Here is a 12,988-nt window from a genome sequence, read left to right on the forward strand (position 1 = left end):
GTGAGACACAATTCAGGAGTACAGATAGATGCAGTGTGCTTCATTTCCCATGTTGTTCCAACACAATTTTCCAGTTATATCAAAGTAAATTAAAATCAGTCTTCAATAGCAGATGCTCTGGCATGATACAACAATGTCAATTCCACATATTGAGCCAGAGCAGCTTTAGAGTAAATAATTTTATACCAAATCCTGCTTGATGTCCTGTCTTCTCCCTGGTGGCTAATTCCTTCTTCTGTCTTCCTAAAAGTTCTCCTGTTATGGGAAGTTAGCCTTTACTGTGCACATTCAATTGAGAAGACACAAATTAAATATAGGAGGGGATGACATGCATATTTAATTCTTACTTATACATAAATACAAACACACAGGACCTGTGTCTTGGAAGACGTCACTTCCTAATATGGGCAAGAGGATGGTCTATAGTTCAATCAATGATCTAAAAGCAGTTTTCTAGGATATAATAAAGCAATGCCTGAGTTATAAGACAGAACAACCCCTGGATATGAAACAGTGGCACCAATCAGTGGGGGCACATGTGTGCACACACACGCCCATGCACACAGAGCAGCCTTGGAGACACTCCATCTGTGCTGATGGAGCAAAGTCATGCTGGGGAGATGAGGAAAAAGTGCCTAATACAATCAAACCAGGACACCTGAGGAATGGGTCATAGGAGTCAATTAAATTTTCTGGTTAGCTGTAGGTCAAACAAAAACACTTTTAGTTTCAAACGTCATTATTAAAAATTTTGTTAAAGCACAGGAGCCTGTTTTTAAACTGTCATGTTTTTAAACATGACAGATTCATGCTTCTCTGACTGTGGAATGGGAAAGGCCTTGCTGTCCTATTCTGAATATTAGTCTATGTTTTGCAGCACAGTGGATACTGAAAATGGGGCAATTTGAGTGAATGGGAATGGACATAACCTAGCAGTCATTGACTGTGTGTGATCTGCCAACTTTCTCCAAAAAGAAGGGGTAGCAAGCAAATCAGATTAATTCAGGGATCTTGGGGTGGGGAGTCGGGTGGGCTGACAGCTGGGTGGTCTCATGTAGCTGTTTTACTGTGTAAAATAGTGACTATGAGCCACAGTGACACATTGTCAAATTCTTGTGCCTGTAGCTGTGATACCTGGCCAAGTCTGTGCAGCCAATTTTATCGATGGTGCATAATGAAAATAACTAACCTTCCCTGAGGACCATCTTATGTGAAATCCATTCATTGTCTCACTGAATTCCCTAAGCACACTTTTTGGTACATAACAGTCTTAAAATATGAAGCAGGGATAAAATGAAGCTCTGAAGTTTTGAAGCCTTGCCCGAAATCATGCAGTTGGGAAGACGCGGTGCTGGGAGCTAAGCTCGAGCCAGACTACAGAACCTGAAGGGCCCAGCAAGTCCCCTCACCCAGGAACCTGGCCCACAGCCACTGCCAGGTCCTGTTCTGTTTCTATGAGTGCTCATGGGAAAGTGCCAGGGACTTAGCGTAAATATGACTTGATTAAGAAATTCAAACTGGGATAGCCTTTTGTTTGGGACTGCAACCTGGGAGTGAAACTGGCAGTGAAGTAAGGGAGGAAACAGCCCTGGTTGTAAGAACATTTCTAGGGAAGAAGGCTCCCTGATGGGCTGGCATGGGAATCGCTGTGGTTGTGAGCCCCCTGTTGCCCTGTGGGGGTGTGGGCAGGGAAGGAGAGAGACTGTTCAAACTGGTCATAGTCACTACAGTTTGTAAACAGCTGAGTTCTGTTCCCTCACAGCTCAGACACATGCAGGACATGAGGCTGCTTAGCTAATGACCAACAGTGGGTAGCAAAGGCCAAGAGTGGGGTGGGGAGGAGAGATGGGACCACCTTCTAGAAGAACCTCTGCCCCAGGGGTCCAGGAATGTAATGAATGATTGGGGATTCACAAAGGGTTTATATGACCTCATCAGGTAGTTCCTACTTTAAACTGAGAGTCTGGAATATATGGTAAAATACGGTGGAATGACTGCTCTTATTTTAGGTTCTGCAAAAACTTAAACAGATGGATTTCTATCTCCATTATACAAGCACTGCTGGGTAACCTTTAGAGCCATGTGAGGATCAAACGAGTGAGTACTTATTAATACTATTACCATGCTTCTACTGAATTAACACTTCTGCAACAGTATAATGGCCACGCTTCTTAACAACTGCCTCTGTAAGAGCTCTTGTAAGTCATAAATAATATTTATAAAGAAAATATATTAAAATAATAACAATTACAGTTACAACAAATATGTTGTTTATAGCGATGTCAGTGTTAGCATCTGCCTCTCATATTAAACAATGCCCAACACTGGATTCCTTAGGAAGTATTGCCAATGCATGTTTGGACTTTTCAAAGTCTTCAGCCCATGAAGACGTTTTACTCACATTGGTCCACCACAGCCAGAATTGCTGTTCCTTGCATGGTGGGCTGCCATGCTGCGATGTCCTGGGCTTTTTCTGGTACCATGCGTCTATACAGGGTAGTCAAGTTTCCACATACCCACTCTGATTTGCAATATATTGTTCTCCAGAGCCAACAGATTGGCCACTGGAAAGAGGCCACAGATAAGGTGGTGAACCCAAACTGAATTTGCCTCAACTCGATTTTGAAGGAATGGACACACAACATGGAGTGGTGGATGGATGGAAGGACAGCATCAATTCCTTTACTCCTGTAAAGAGAGAGGGGCAAATGGTGAACTAAATCCCAAAGAGAAAAGACATTCATGGTAATAATAATGTTCAACAGTGAAAGAATCCAAACAAAAGGCAAATATAAAATCTCTCGGAAGAAGACACATTACAACCTGTTTCTTTCACGTATATACCCTTAGTAGGAATAACATACTCAAAAATCTTCAACCAATCATAGTTATTTTCTGGTAACAAACTTGGGAATCTTGAAGCATATTATTCACTCTCAGTGTTGAAATAATACAATCTTGGAAGATGATATGTCATTGAGGATTAAGAAAAAGAATATTGTGGTTGTATATAAGAATTTAAAAAGGAATAAGGAATGTACTTTTGGGAAAGCTCTGCATAGAGAATGTTGGAGGAAATGCACTGAAAATAGGCAAGTGAGCAAGCTCCCTTGAGTCTGGGAAGGTGAGTGCAGCACATTCAGAGAGTCTATGAAGTTATTACAAGTCACAGAAAGGTATGCAATTAAAGTGTCTTCCTAAGCAAAATATCCTTCTTCAGGAATTTTTATCTTGATATTTCTATGGTCTGTGTGGTCACAGGAAGTCAAAGTTATGGTGGTGGCTTAGAAGTTCTTTTCTCTCTGTCTGTAATTTACAGGGCATTGCTACAGATGGGGCAGCAGAGATCTGCGGTAAGCTGTTCCATGGGGTGGGGGAGCAGTTAGAAATGATAAGGCCAGAGATCTAAAAGACTTTTAGACCCTAACTGGCAGACTTTTAAGTAAACTACCACAGGTATGTAACTAAGACAGTGGATGAAAGGCAAGTTTGTAGTCCCTTTAGTGTTACTGCTCAGTCAAGGGATAGGGACCACTCTGGCCAGGAACGGCAAGACCGTGGATTGGGTGGATGAGTAGGAGGAGCTGACATTTGCTTCTGACCTGAGAGGCAGGGGTGTGTTGCCGAAAAACCGACAGTGCTGGAAAGAAGCCTCATGTCCCCAGCCTAAAAGGAGATGTCATATTCAGGGAAGTCACAGAGAAAGAACCAGAGTTAGTGATGCCACAGGGTCAGCAGCGTGGCAGCAGTGATGTCAGTATCTGTTTCCATAACCCACCTAACCCTACATGAACAAGTCTGCCTACAGGGGGCGGGTAAGTATCAGAAAAATGTGGAGTAGGTGCAGCCACTGGCAAATTGGCAAGTGGACATCTTAATGAAATGCACTGCTCACAGTCACCATATTGGAAAGAGGGCCCCACACTGTCAGATCCCTTTCTAATTCAAGAGAAACTAGAAATTAAGACTTCATTAGCAATCATCCCTGTTCAAACCCAGAAAAGATATCATTTATAATGACAACCAAGGCACAGACTATTCAGAAATAAATTAATGAAAAATGTTAAAATGATTCTGATAAATGACTTAAAAAAGAAAAAAAATGATGATTGAATGAACAATAGAATGCACCATCCTCTTCAGTTGGCAGACTCAAATTTGGGGGACATAGAACATTTTTTCTCCAAAATAAATTTAGTATCTGAATGCAAATTTACTTAATAAACCCGAATGGATTTAAGAAAAATTTCTGAAAGGTGATCCTAAATTACTTCCAGAAATATACACAAATATACAAATAAAATAATGAGGAGGGATGTTTGAATTTGTAATATTAGGCACACTCTGGAAAAGGATAAAATAGGACCAACTGTAGGAGATATTAATCTATGGTCATGGAAACAGTATAGAAATAGTGCACTGAGAGTATGAATGAAATAGAATACATTTCAAAAATAGATGTGGATATTTAAGAGATTTTAGTAATATTATAAAACTGACACTTAAAATCAGTGGATTCAGGTACTGGTGTAATTAACTAAATCATTAGAAGGCCTGGTACATTGTCCACACTTTTGACATTAAAATAAATTCCAGAAAATTTTTTAATTAAAAATAAAACACTAGAAATAACCCAACATGATTTAATCTGTTCAGATAGTCAAGCGAGAAGAACTTTCTAAAAAGCTTTTGGAACAAATACCAACAAGAGCAAAGGCCTAGCAACACAGCAAGGCCAGAAACGCCCCCTGTAAAACAAAACTGACCCTTGCCCAACCCTCTCTCACTGCCCTGTATTGCTCTCTGATACTTTCTATACTTTCTTCTTCCCTTTAAAGTCCAGTATCTTGGAGAAGTGCCTGCGCTGATGACTCCTCCAGGGCTCAGAGCCCTGCATCCCCCACGGCCCTCACCACGGCACTGAGAAAGGAGTTGCACTGCCTGTGGCTGCGTGTTTCAAACCAGTGGGCATTTTCAGCTCCTGTTTATTTGATTACCAGGTAGCTTTTGCCGTGGACAAATATTTTCCTCTCAGTGGAATGTTTTCCCCCCTTAATTTTTGTTTTAATTAAATAAATATTAAAAGCCCAGGCAGAAAAGTGTGTGTGCACATATGCACACACACAGATACACACAGATCTGTTTTTTAAAAGCTACCTAAGTGTAGTCCTCCTCCGCCTTTTCCTCAGTTTAGACAATTAGAGGTGGGCTTTAGCCCTTGCTTTTATGCCCCACACAACCCCCTTTCTCACTACGCTCCTTTTATTCAGTGTTCAAATCCCTCTTAAGCCAGGTTACAGCCTTCTCTGTGTTGCCTCAACTCGTTTTCTCTCAACTGCACTGCTATTCTTCTTTCTCTTGGTGGACCTCTCTTCTCCCATTTGCCATGTACATGGCCCTTTTCCCCAAGGCCTCGTCTTCAGTCCTCCACCTGGCAGGACTGAATCGCCCCCACAGCCTCACCCACAGCTCCTCTGAGCTCCTGACTGGTGAAACCAGCTTAACAATGGACATCACCCCTTAGATGTCCCATAGACACTTCACACTCAAAATGTCACACACAGAACCATCTCCTCGAAACCAGCTCCTCCCCTTACACTCCCCCTGCAGATCTGCTCTCTGGATGGGTCACTGAAAGTCAACTCAGCAGCTCTGCGGCCCGCCGCCCCGGTCCTGCAGTCCCCACTGCAGCAGTCACCACTTATGCCGCCCATGTCTCTCTCCTTCTGCCCACGGCCTCTCTGCAGGCATGTGCCAATTGTTGTCTGGGTTACCTGGGTTGGTCCCCGAAATATCCTTTCCCCCAAAATATGGGCCTCCCCCCAAAAATAGTATCTTCCATTCTGCTGCCAGAATAACCAGATATTCTGCAACATAAACATTATGCAATTCTCTTACAAATATTCCAATATATCCCTGCTTCCTTAAGGATATATTGAAGTCGAAGCACACAAGGCCCATCGTGACAGAGGCCTTGTGCACCTGATATTCCCACCTATGGATCCTTTGTTCTAGCTCTACTTGTTGTTCTTCAGTCTGGCCAAGCCACTTCATGCTGTGTACACATATATGTCTCTACCTCTCTGCATGAAGTGTCCACTCCCTCTACCACAAAATTGAGAGCTAACTTCCTTTCACCTTTCAAGATTCAGTTCAAATATTTCCAGCTCTAGGAAGTCCAATTTGTGTTCACCTGCTTAGCAATCCATTAACTCCTTGCCATGCCTCGCCTGGCCTGGGAAGTGCAGACAACAAGTCTTACCTGTCTTGGTCTCCCCAGCAGTTGATGCAGTGTTTGGCATAGCAGTACTCAATGTTTGTTGGTTGGATAAATGAATGAATCAGTAAAGAGATGAGAGGTCTAAAATCGCCCCCAGTTACTCAGCTGCCATTTTGGAAAGTTTATTCTGCGGAGTTAAGGAAATGTCAGTGCAGGTGGTGGGCAGTCAGAACAGAGGTGAGGGCGTGGGGGAGACAGGCCTGTTCCTGGAGAGCGCAGGAGAGGAGTGGGTGGGAGAGCACTGGAGAGATAGGGAAAGGAGGGGGCGGGTGCAAGGAGATGTTGAAGAACAACTGATATTAAATGCAGTAAATTAAATGGAGAACATAATATGTGAAGGGAAGATCAAGTTAACACAGGAAGGGTGGAAAAGGCAGTACCAGAGATGCAGAGCTCTCACTTCATCCCTCACAGCATTCCACTTATGGCACCCGCCCTCTGGGAAGGCAGCGTCAAATTCTTGAGAGACTGGTGTTTGTGCTGTGGGTGCTCTAAGTACAAAACGGTATCTTATGGCTTCCAGATTTTAAGACTGATAGATTATTTCTCTTATGTCCCATGTCTGAGTTCTCAGGCAGCAGGATCATTCACTGGTGGGGGGAGAGATATTGTGGTTAACAACTCAGGGTTACTCTAATAATCTCAAAGGACAGTGGGGAATTCATGAAAACAAATAGAAGAGAAATTTCACTCAGAAAAAACCATTTGCCATATAGAACCTTGTGGGGGCATTGGGGGCAATGTTACCGCCACCTCATCTAATAGTTGTATGTGAGTGTGTTGAAACTACAAGCTCAAGTCACTTAAACACGTAGGAGAACCAGGGTCCAGGCTGTGGTGCTCCAGACATGGACGGGAAGATGAAAAGTCTGACTACTGCCTCCGACAGGATCACTACAGTCGGGGAGCACAATGGACATGGGCACGATTATGCACCATCAAGACAAGAATCAAGTACAATTCATGCCTAGACAGGAGAGCAGATAATCTCTAAAAAGTGGAGGGGTCCCTGTCAAGGCTTGGCAAGAGTCCTTCCAGGCAGAAAAGCAGAGAAAGGTAATTCAGGCGAAGGAGACTAGGGTTGGTGGCTGCGTGCAAGGCCTAACGAAGCACGGGTGGAGGGCTCCAGGGTCATGTATCAGTAGCTGTTCCCCCTCAGCAGCTAAGAGGCATAACTAAAAGGCAGGTGGGGTGTCATTAATGATCATGGGGAAAACTGGGAGGAGGAAACTGAGGTCAGGAGGTCACCACCAAAGGCAATTTATTTTAGAGGAACAAAAATAATTCAAAAAGCACTTGGAAATTCTATCTCCCATGAATGAAAAGAACACAAAATAAGTTTCACTCCAGCATTGAATACAGAATAACAGACTTCCTACTCTCAGAAATGGATTGAATTTTCTAATTCGTCAGGGATTATTTAGATAATAGGAAAACGAATAAATCTGAAAAATCTCTCTAGAATAGCTGTTACTCCATCCTGTTATGTAGGGTAGAGTTAGGCTGAATTATTTAATTGGTATTTTAATGAGACTATAAAGTTCTAAAAGCCCTATCAATTTCTCCCAAAAGCGTACAATTTTTCCTTTCATGACATTTATTTGACTTAATTAGAACAATAACTTTTTTCCAAGGCTTTTTTTGTGTGTGTTAAAATACCTAATGATATGCTGCCCCCAGAATGTTGTTGTTATTATTAATGCTGATAATACCCCCAATAAGACATATTTACCATTATGACTCATTTTGGAATAACAGGTCATTGGCTTAAAGTCCTTTTGAAAATAAGGAGAATAAACGAACATAATTTCTACACCAGGGACAGCAGCTGCACCCTTCATGGAACCTGGTCACTAAACACAGCAAAATCAAAGATGAAACTCAAATCAGACACCAGGCCACAAAGCATAGGTGACTGAAGATGCCACAATATGACCTTTCATTCACTGAGGGAACCAGATGCATTTCTATGTATAATGTATATTTTTAAAAGCAATTATTTTATATATAGAATGTAATTTAGGAAAAAGAAAACTCCATCTGTAGACTTATAAACAGGAAGCACAAAGGGTGCCTTTGCAGACAAGAACCTGCATGCATAAATGCAAAGCCTATTGACAAAAATCCTTTCCTGTCTCCTAAGTTTAAAAAAAAAAACTACTTCAAGGCAGTGGTGAGCTGAAAGGTTTCAGATACAAAACGTGCACATCAACAGCCTTCTAGTAGATAAAAGTGCACCATACATAATAGAAAAGATAAGGTTTCCTATGGAAATCTATTTTGAGATGCAACAATTTAAAGGCAACTGAGAGCTCAAAACCAAGTTCAACCAAGAGGAACAGAGCCCAAGCAAATGTACGGAAATGGACAAAGACATTGGAGAAGGAGGGGATCTGTGTTCTACCGATACTCCAGATCAGCAAATTCATCCTGAATTCAAGCCAGTGATGTGTCATGAGGTCACTCAAGGAACCAGGCAGAAACCATCAGCCAGAAGAAATAGGAACAATATCAAAGGCAGGTGTGAGATGTGGAAGGGGTGACCCGGTGCACCTTGCTGCAATGAGGCAGGATGCGCTTGTGGGCTTTCTGTACAGGCTGACTGGCTCACATGACTCTGTTTAGAAGGATATCAGCCAACAGCTGTGCCACACGGGCTACAGCCTGAGCTGAGTCACATCTAGTAACGGTTCTGAGTTCATCCTTAGACGACATGACCAGAAGGATCTGAGAATCAATGGTGGAGACATATCTGAATAAGTATTCCATTTCATTCCTTGGCAGTAAATCTTCAGCTTTGTACAACATAAATATTGACAAAGATATACACAGGCACCCTATTTGAAAGCCTGACTGCATAATTGCATCTAATGGAAAAAAGCGGGCTCCGTTTCGGTATGCTAGGACATTGTTTGGCTTGGTAACCGATGCTTCTGAGACCCAAAGCATACTCTAGTATAACCGACAGCACAGAAATCTCCACTGATGACTTACTCATTTCAGGGTATTCATAAAATAACCCCAGTTTGCTCATGGGATACAGATGGTTTTCCCGTTCCCATCGTGGGTTGGTCTGTTCTGCTCCCGAAATTGTGGCATCATTAGATTCATGATCCAGCTGTCAAACAGATCAAATTATAAGGCAGGATATTATCAGACCAAGGTCATAAAAGTATTACTGATATCTCAAGCTGAACACATCATCTTCCCAAGAATTTAATTTCTTGTTTTCAGGATAAATTTCTTTTTATTGCTGCCTCCCTACCCTCAAATATTGTGAAAACTAGTCCTGACTACGTGCCTTGGGTTTACCAAAATTGTAACGACTACTACTACTTTATCTCCTACCTCCTTTTCAGGTGGGCATTTTAGCTTTTAGAAGATGCCTTCCCTCATTTGTCTTTTTTACCCCCACTTTTCTGCTATTATCCACCATGGCCTTTCCAGTCTGAAAATCGTCAGAGAAAATAAGTAAAAGAAAGAAATACAGGTTCTGTGAGCTGGTGATAAGTGCTGTGGAGGAAAATAAAGGAGAGTGAAGAATGTGTGCTAGGGAGGAGTGGGGATGGGGCAGTGACCTTTGAATAAGGCAAAGACGGGAGCAAAGGGGTTTGCAGAGAATGGGCAGAGGAAACAGTGATCACAGGCCTGGAGGTCCCTCACGCTGGACAGACAGCATGGAGACTGGTGTGGGCCACAGTGAATAGGAAATAAGTGGTGGTTTTGGGGGTGGAGCCTTAGAGGCTGCCGTGAGGATGTGGGCATTTTTCCCTTTGAAGGAATTGCGGAGCCCTGGAGGGTCACCGAGCAAAAAAGTGATACTCTAATTTGGATAGAACAGGTCCAAGACCCTAATATAAGCTGAACAAATCAAGGGCCAAAGAAGTGACATGCCACCTCAAATTCAGTGCAGAGCTTGAAAGAAACACAGCCTCGACTCGCAGCCCAATGCTCTGCCCCCTTCTGGATGCTGTCCCACAGAGCTGTCTCTAACGTTATGTTTTTTCCTCACTCAGAGGCTTGTGGGCCAACTGAATGCTTCCCCCTTTTTCAAATGGCAATTTGTCCTGAAAGGAAATCAGAGTTGGCAGTGAAACAAGGCATGGACCTGTAGCCTACAGAGCTGTTGTCTCTGAAAGCAACAGGTGGCACGTGGTTTACTCGTGGAGTTCAGCAGAAGAGACAGAGCAACAACAGACAACTTAGCATCTGGCTGAGCTTCGGCTGACAGCACTGCACGTTTGGATGGATTTCAAATTTGGACAGTGAGGCGGCTTCACACGAAAGGCAGGTGTATACATCATACATGCCCACACGTCTGTATGCATACACATGTAGACACACACAGAGCATATGATGTGACTTGTAAAGAGCTGCCTCTGCTTGGTTTCCCACGGCCTCTAATTTCAGCATTAACCTTTCATTGGCCATGCTCCCAGGTCTGCTACGAGATTTCTTTGCAATGGAACATGCCCTTCGCTTCACAATCTTTCCCCACTTCTTTCAATGACATTAGGGGAAGAGCAGGGAGCCCTGGGAAATGCTGGGGATATGGACTCGAGATACCGCTGAATCTGAATCCACACTTCATGGCTTATTTGTTATTTAACTTTATTTACATTCAAAATGCAATTGTTGCAGATCTCAGAAGATGATTTACACTCACTGCTATGGCAGAATGTTGCGGTTAGTAGACTCACCACTGGATCCTCTTATTCAACACGTTCTTCCAATATTTCAGATATTACTGTATCACAAATGCCCATTTCTATATTTTGATATCTGCTTTTCAGTATAATTATCTTCCTTCTTTATTCTCTAAATCTTATGGTTTTAAAACATTTTTCTGAGAAGTGTTCCACAGGCACTTTACATATGATAATTTGATAAAGAGATCCTGGAGATCAAAACCACATTTAAATCCTGAGATAAACTCAACTGTGTCATATACATGGCTAGGTTTAGTCTGCTTACTTTGTTACTTTGTTTAGTAATTTTTGTTTCAAACAACAAGATCCTTCTGTATAGCACAGGGATCTACACTCAATAACTTTTAATAGCCTTTAGTGGAAAAGTATATGACAAGGAATATATATATATATAGTCCAAGAATTAAACAAGAATTAACACAATATTGTAAACCAACTATAGTTTCAACAAAAAAAGTTGAAATAAAATTGAGAGATGAAACTTCCACTGCCCAGGCTGCTATGAGGATGAAAAAATTCAAAGCAGGCCAGGTATTAGCAACCCCCCTGACACAGCAAAACCCCATGTGGGGTCTTCCTTTTGAGCAGCACAGGCTAACCGGCTGTGGTCACCTGTAAATAAGGTTGAAGTCACTTAGACCCTTGGCTTGGGATCACCGTGGCCACAGGGGTGGGGGTCACTGTAGCACCTACGAAAATGACGGGGCCAGCCTGCTGCTGAAGCCACTCCCCAGGCTGCAGCCCAGAGCGCTGCAGGCAGGTCTGTGGTCCGGCCGGGGGCGCACAGCTCCACAGCCCCTCGGAGCCCTGCAGTGCGGGTGGCGCTGGGACCGCACTCGTCCATTACCCTCCCTGGCACCCAGACTCGGGATTCTCCTGGGGGAATTTTTCTCTGCCTCATACTTCCTGTCTCAGCCACTTGTGGAATCCGGTCCATGCCCCAGGGAAGAAGGGCTTTTACCCTCTGGGACCCAAATCCATCACGGTTTGGATCCAGAATGAAACTTCCATGTTAACTCACCTGGCGCTCCCTTCTTGTGCTGAACTGCCCTCCCCCGTCGATGGCATTAGGTCATATTAGAAGTCCCGACTTGCTTGTCCTTAGCTAAGACTCTGAGCCTCTTGCTCAGTGTTCCTGAGTGGAATCACTCATCTGTGGCAGAAAAGCTTGGGCTGTCGTCTACCCATCATTGTCCACGGTCTTTTGGGCTTTCTGTTGGTTTAAGGTTCTTGTGCAGGGATATCAATTTGCACATGAGAAGCAACTGTAGACATTTTAAAAAATACAGACACTGGATCCTCCCCCCTCTCCTGCCAAGGCTGGAAGCTTTCTCCCTCTAGCAGGGGTTACACAATCATTTGCTTGGGAATTGACCACACATATTGGCATAATCATAGTATATTGCCCTTTACTCTGTGCTTGCCACGTGGCATTTTCTACTTCATGTTGTCTTTGTACCTTCATTATCACATTTAATCCCTGCATTATAGATTATCACCATTTCTGTTGAGGACACTCCTACTTGCTAATCTTGAATACAAGTATCTTTGATTCTCTTAAACTATTTCATTCCTGAGTTTCCTGTTCCTGAATTTAAAGAGTGAATTATGGACGCATGTATTTAAGATTCTCTTATTATATGTATCTGACTCATCCTCTAACCAAATCATATCTGGAGAAGAGAAATTTTCTCTTTTAAACATTTGCTTTTTCTTATTATATAGTAGTGCATACACACAGTGGAAAATGTAGAAACATATAAAGTAAGAAAATTACAGCCATACATTATCTAAACACCAAAGGACTATGCTATGTCATTTTGGGCATTTAACTATTTTTCTTTATATTTTATCATAAAATTTCCCTAGGAAAGTTGCTTAACCCTGGAATTGTACTAGCCTTTTGTCCAGTACAGAATAACATTCCCAGAAATGACCCCAACATCAAAATAGTATGTGAGGCTGGGAAGGCCACAGGGCACTCAGCTTATTGTCTGAG

At 42.7% G+C, this 12,988-nt stretch overlaps 1 long non-coding RNA gene across 1 annotated transcript in view; it reads right to left on the bottom strand.

Annotated features, from left to right (window-relative positions):
* Positions 1-2,469: 2,469 nt before the first annotated feature.
* LOC140693453 (uncharacterized) overlaps positions 2,470-12,988 on the bottom strand; it is a 51,084-nt gene continuing 40,565 nt past the window's right edge. The window contains exons 4-5 of the long non-coding RNA XR_012069211.1: positions 9,275-9,398; positions 2,470-2,688 (exon numbers count right to left, since the gene is read on the bottom strand). This is a non-coding gene — a long non-coding RNA (uncharacterized lncRNA). The remainder of the gene's footprint in view (positions 2,689-9,274; positions 9,399-12,988) is intronic.

Source organism: Vicugna pacos, unplaced genomic scaffold (genome assembly GCF_048564905.1).
Source record: "Vicugna pacos unplaced genomic scaffold, VicPac4 scaffold_19, whole genome shotgun sequence".
NCBI lineage: Eukaryota > Metazoa > Chordata > Mammalia > Artiodactyla > Camelidae > Vicugna > Vicugna pacos.